Source organism: Salmo trutta, chromosome 34, assembly GCF_901001165.1.
Source record: "Salmo trutta chromosome 34, fSalTru1.1, whole genome shotgun sequence".
NCBI lineage: Eukaryota > Metazoa > Chordata > Actinopteri > Salmoniformes > Salmonidae > Salmo > Salmo trutta.
In genome coordinates, this window is record NC_042990.1 from 12,646,049 (window position 1) to 12,652,048 (window position 6,000).

The 6,000-nt window shown below is 44.7% G+C and overlaps 1 protein-coding gene across 1 annotated transcript in view; it reads right to left on the bottom strand.

Moving 5' to 3' along the window:
• The window catches only part of LOC115173607 (phosphatidylinositol 4-kinase beta), a 28,988-nt gene extending 27,596 nt beyond the window's left edge, over positions 1-1,392 (bottom strand). Inside the window, exon 1 of the mRNA XM_029731870.1 lies at positions 1,254-1,392. The gene's annotated coding sequence lies outside the window, so the exon portion shown is untranslated. The remainder of the gene's footprint in view (positions 1-1,253) is intronic.
• Positions 1,393-6,000: the final 4,608 nt, after the last annotated feature.

Consider the following 6,000-nt stretch of genomic DNA (forward strand, 5'->3'; position numbering starts at 1 on the left):
AGTTACAAATGACCAGACAAATAAATCAATTTACCTAGCTACGAGGAATGATGGCATCAAATGACGACGTCTATGAAACTGGTGTATTGCAGCGGTTTCCGATTTGGAATTGAGAGTTTGATTAACTTTCAATCGACTTTTCCCAGTAGGAGCTATTTTTTTGTTTTTTTCCCCCCAAGTTTTTTGAACACACCGAGGTCGGAGATTTCCGAGTGCCCAGTTGTTTTGAACGCGACAAGTCAATTCTCGAGCGTTAATGATAAACATTGGTGCTACGTTTCAACTTGTATAAAGTGTCAAGAGGCACGTGTAGTTCAAAACAGTCCGCAAAGGTAACCCTCAGTCATGTGACTCAACTGGCATTATCTCGTCGGGAACCCCCCGGCAAACCCACGCGTTTCACTCACAACGACTCGAACGTGGGTAACCCCAGACTCTAGAGTAACGTTAAATAGTATCATGCACACTTTTCCTCACCACTTGAATCCTACGGTGGTTAGTCATGATGCTGGTTAGGAGCACTTCCCAAACGGCATGCCTAACTACTTCGTACATACACGAACGATATTGCTTTTTAACTAAAGTCAGTTGGCTATAGCCATGAAGGAATAGGCGATGCCAATAAACTAATATTGACTATGGCTAACTACTGTAGCTAGTAAACCAGAACATATTGGCTTTCAAGGAGTGCCAACACTCCGTCGTTACAGTCAAAACGCTTAGTTAGCTATCAAACAACCAAAAAAAAGAAAAACACTGCCCAGTGCCCAGCTGAGAAGGACTAGCCTCCTAGCTGTATTTAATACCCCGTCTAAATCGTGCTTTACATTTTTGTAGCTAATGCTTTCATAGAAAACCAGAAACTGGGTCACGTGAGTTATTGTTTGGCATCTACTTAGCTAGCTGCGCGAGCCAGGCTAGTTAGCCGCCTAGCCCAGCAGCTAGTTAACTAACACTTGAAGATCCTAAATGCTACAAGCGTTGGACAGTAAATTCTTCACATCACTGGCTTCAACCTCCAATCGTTAAAAAGGACAAAGACATTCATACTGCTAAACTCAATGAATAGAACAAATAAAGCATAGCTTCTGACTGATTTGCTAACTATTAGCTAGTATTGTTAGATAGCTACTGCGTCGATTGGAAGAGGAAGCGTTCCTTAAAACGACTAGCCGCAGCTGGGACCGGGAGCAACACATATCAATTGAACCCTGTAACGTTAGGTAAATTAGTTATATAAATAAACAACTTACCCTCTTGACAAAAAAATGTTGACTTTATGGTCTCAACCTATCCATTGGATTTGTAATTCCATTTGGGAAGACTCTAGCACCCCAGCTCAAATCTCATTCTGATGCTGCGCAAATCCGAAACCTCCAGCCAACGGATCCGCCTCAAAATATTTAAAAGGACCGATGACGCCAGCATTATCACATAGTGAATCTGATGCCGCGTTGAAAACAACTGGGAACTCGGAAAACAAGGTCAAATCATGACGTCAGTGATCTTCAGAATTCTGAGTTGGATGACCGTTTAAAACTATTTTTTCCAGTCGGAGCTCATTTTTCATTTGTTCCCAGTTGTCTTGAACGCGGCATAAATGAACACATCCCTTTCCACCAAGATAAGGTACAATGTGATGCGTTCCATCTGTTCATTACCAAAGCCAACCATACATATACCCAAATGAAGGTTTATGGTCTGTACTTTACATTGTGTGATTTGAAAAGAGGAAGCTCAGAATAACCAATGTTGGAAATAAATGACATTGGAATATTAGCTTGATATGTCCCATTTTCTCGTGTTTGGATTCTTCCTAACTGAGTTGACTTCTCGGTGTGTTTCAGGAAGATTTTATATTTGCCTTGTGCACTCACTGCATTGATTTGCATGAAATAAATGTTTGTCTGTGGACAGTATGCCACCCGGTGGCCAATGTGGGAAAATACACCAGTCCCTGAACCCTGGGTCTATTCATTACGGAAACGGTCTACCGTTTAAGAACGAAACGGAAGCAAACAGAATGAAACGGAGAGGGCCATACCTGCAATGGTCCAGTACAAACTCAACGGGTGTAGACCTTACAGTGAAATGCTTACTTGCAAGACCTTAACCAACAATGCCGTTTTAAGAAAAATAAGTGTTAAGAAAGTAATTACAAAAATAAACTGAAGTAAAAAATGTATAAATAATACAAATAAAAAATACGAAAAATTGAAAAATAACAAATAATCAAAGAGCAACAATAAAATAACAATAACAAAGCTATATACAGTGGGTACCGGTACAGAGTCAATGTGCGGGGGCACAGGTTAATCGAGGTAATATGTAGGTAGAGGTAAAGTGACTATGCATAGATAATAAACAGAGCGTAGCATCAGCGTAAAAATGAGGGGGGGGGGGGGCAATGCAAATAGTCCGGGTAGCCATTTGATTAGCTGTTCAGCAGTCTTATGGCTGGGGGTAGAAGCTGTTAAGAATCCTTTTGGGCAAAGACTTGACGCTTCGGTACCACTTACCGTGAGGTAGCAGAGAGAACATTCTATGACTAGGGTGGCTGGAGTCTTTGGCAATTTTTAGGGACTTCCTCTGACACCGCCTGGTATAGAGGGCCTTCCCTGTGGCTCAGTTGGTAGAGCATGGTGTTTGCAACGCCAGCATGGTGTGTGCAACGCCAGGGTTGTGGGTTCGATTCCCACGGGGGGCCAGTACAAAAACAAAATGCATGAAATGAAATGTATGCATTCACTACTGTAAGTTGCTCTGGATAAGAGCGTCTGCTAAATGACTAAAATGTAAATGTCCTGGATGGCAGGAAGCTTGGCCCCAGTGGTGTACTGGGCCGTACGAACCCACTCTGTAGTGCATTGCGGTCGGAGGCCGAGCAGTTGCCATACCAGGCGGTGATGCAACCAGTCAGGATGTTCTCAATGGTGCAGCTGTAGAACTTTTAGAGGATTTGAGGACCCATGCCAAATCCTTTCAGTCTCCTGAGGGGGAATAGGTGTTGTCGTGCCCTCCACTACTGTCTTGGTGTGTTTGGACCATGATAGTTAGTTGGTGATGTGGACACCAAGGAACTTTTACCTCTCAACCCACTCCACTACAGCCCCGTCGATGAAAATGGGGGCGGGCTCAGTCCTCCTTTTCCTGAAGTCCACGATCGTCTCCTTTGTCTTGATCATGTTGAGGGAGTGGTTGTTATCCTGGCACCGCACTGCCAGGTCTCTGACCTCCTCCCTATAGGCTGTCTCATCGTTGTCGGTGTCATCAGCAAACTTAATGATGGTGTTGGAGTCATGCTTGGCCATGCAGTCATGGGTGAACAGGGAGTACAGGAGGGGACTGAGCACCCACCCCTGAGGGGCCCCCGTGTTAAGTATCAGCGTGGCAGATGTGTTGTTACCTACCCTTACCACCTGGGGGCGGCCCGTCAGGAAGTCCAGGATCCAGTTGCAGAGGGAGGTGTTTAGTCCCAGGGTCCTTAGCAAGTAGTCAGTTGTCTGCCCTACATACACAAACAAACAACATTTGGATATCTTACTGCATATTGGAAATATAGATCTGTAAACGCACAGATATAATGGGTTAAAATATCAACTATGATTATTCATGATGAATGTAAACTTCACTTTTTGGTAGCTGTTCAATAGACAACCTTCCAAGTCAAATTTGCTTTCATTCACAAATTTGCTTTCATGCCACCCTGAATCTCCCAAAACATCCTCGATAGGCCCAGTCCACCATCAGTCCTCCTCTCAGACAGTTACTAGAGACAGAGAAACCATGGAACTGGACTGCCACATGTCAGGAGGCCATTCAACAGCAAAAATGCACTGGAAATTGCTGTTGTGCATTGCTCTAATATGTAACTATTTTGCTACCAACCATGGCTGGCCAGCCAATATGACACCTGAACTGGACTCGCATGTGAAGAATGAGCATTCATGCTGGGGTGACTCATGCATTGGTCTGAGAAACTGCAGTAATCCCAACATCCTCCCGAGTGGTGTAGTGGTCTATGGCACTGCAACACAGTGCTAGCTGTGCCACTTGAGATTCTGGGTTCGAGGCCAGGCTCTTTCGCAGCCGGCCATGACCGGGAGACCCATGGGGCGGTGCACAATTGGCCCAGCGTCGTCCAGGTTAGGGGAGGGTTTGGCCGGCAGGGATATTCTTGTCCCATCGCTCACTAGCGACTCCTGTGGCGGGCTGGGTGTACTGTGTTTCCTCCGACACATTGGTGCGGCTGGCTTCTGGGTTAAGTGGGCATTGTGCCAAGAAGCAGTGTGGCTTGGTTGGGTTGTGTTTCGGAGGACTCACAGCTCTCGACCTCATCGGGAGTTGCAGCGATGAGTCAAGACTGTAACTACCAATGGGATACCACGAACTTCGGTAGAAAAAGGGCTTTAAAAAAACTTTAAAAACGAAGGAATCCCAACATCTCTCTAAGGACATATGCCATTTATGGCAAACAAGAGGCACCTTAGGATGGTAAAACTTGATGTATGTGAACATTTATGGTGGCCAAGGATTGATTGTGAGTTAGTGGTCTTTGTGTACAATGCTTGATCAGAAATAACACATATGTGTGTAAATCAGCTAGAAAGATGTGTCGGCATCGAGTAATTGTCTCTGGCCCCCTCCCAGTTAGGGGGAGTGATGAGCTCTACAGCAGTCTCACAACTCAATTGCTGGTTGAAAACTGTTTTCTGCCCCTCCCAAAAGATAGAATTTGTAGATAATTGGCCCTCTATCTGGGACTCACCCATAAACAGGACCAAGCCTGGCCTGTTGAGGAATGACGGACTCCATCCTAGCTGGAGGGGTGCTCTCATCTTATCTATGAACATAGACAGGGCTCTAACTCCCCTAGCTCCACAATGAAATAGGGTGCAGGCCAGGCAGCAGGCTGTTAGCCAGCCTGCCAGCTTAGTGGAGTCTGTCACTAGCACAGTCAGTGTAGTCAGCTCAGCTATCCCCATTGAGACCGTGTCTGTGCCTCGACCTAGGTTGGGCAAAACTAAACATGGTGGTGTTCGCCTTGGCAATCTCACTGGAATAAAGACCTCCATTCCTGACATTATTGAAAGACATTGTGATACTTCACATCTCAAAATAGGGATACTTAATGTTAGATCCCTCACTTCAAAGGCAGTTATAGTCAATTAACTAATCACTGATCATAATCTTGATGTGATTGGCCTGACTGAAACATGGTTTAAGCCTGATGAATTTACTGTGTTAAATGAGGCCTCACCTCCTGGTTACACTAGTGACCATATCCCCCGTGCATCCCGCAAAGGCGGAGGTGTTGCTAATATTTACGATAGCAAATTTCAATTGACAAAAAAAAACAATGACGTTTTCGTCTTTTGAGCTTCTAGTCATGAAATCTATGCAGCCTACTCAATCACTTTTTATAGCTACTGTTTACAGGCCTCCTGGGCCATATACAGCGTTCCTCACTGAGTTCCCTGAATTCCTATCGGACATTGTAGTCATAGCAGATCATATTCACATTTTTGGTGACTTTAATATTCACATGGAAAAGTCCACAGACCCACTCCAAAAGGCTTTCGGAGCCATCATCGACTCAGTGGGTTTTGTCCAACATGTCTCTGGACCTACTCACTGCCACAGTCATACTCTGGAAATGGCACCACACCAAACTGGAAGTCTTCCGACTAGCTTGGAAAGACAGTACCGTGCAGTATCGAAGAGCCCTCACTGCTGCTCGATCATCCTATTTTTCCAACTTAATTGAGGAAAATAAGAACAATCCAAAATGTATTTTTGGTACTGTCACAAAGCTAACTAAAAAGCAGCATTCCCCAAGAGAGGATGGCTTTCACTTCAGCAGTAATAAATTCATGAACTTCTTTGAGGAAAAGATCATGATCATTAGTAAGCAAATTACGGACTCCTCTTTAAATCTGCATATTCCTCCAAAGCTCCGTTATCCTGAGTCTGCACAACTCTGCCAGGACCTAGGATCAA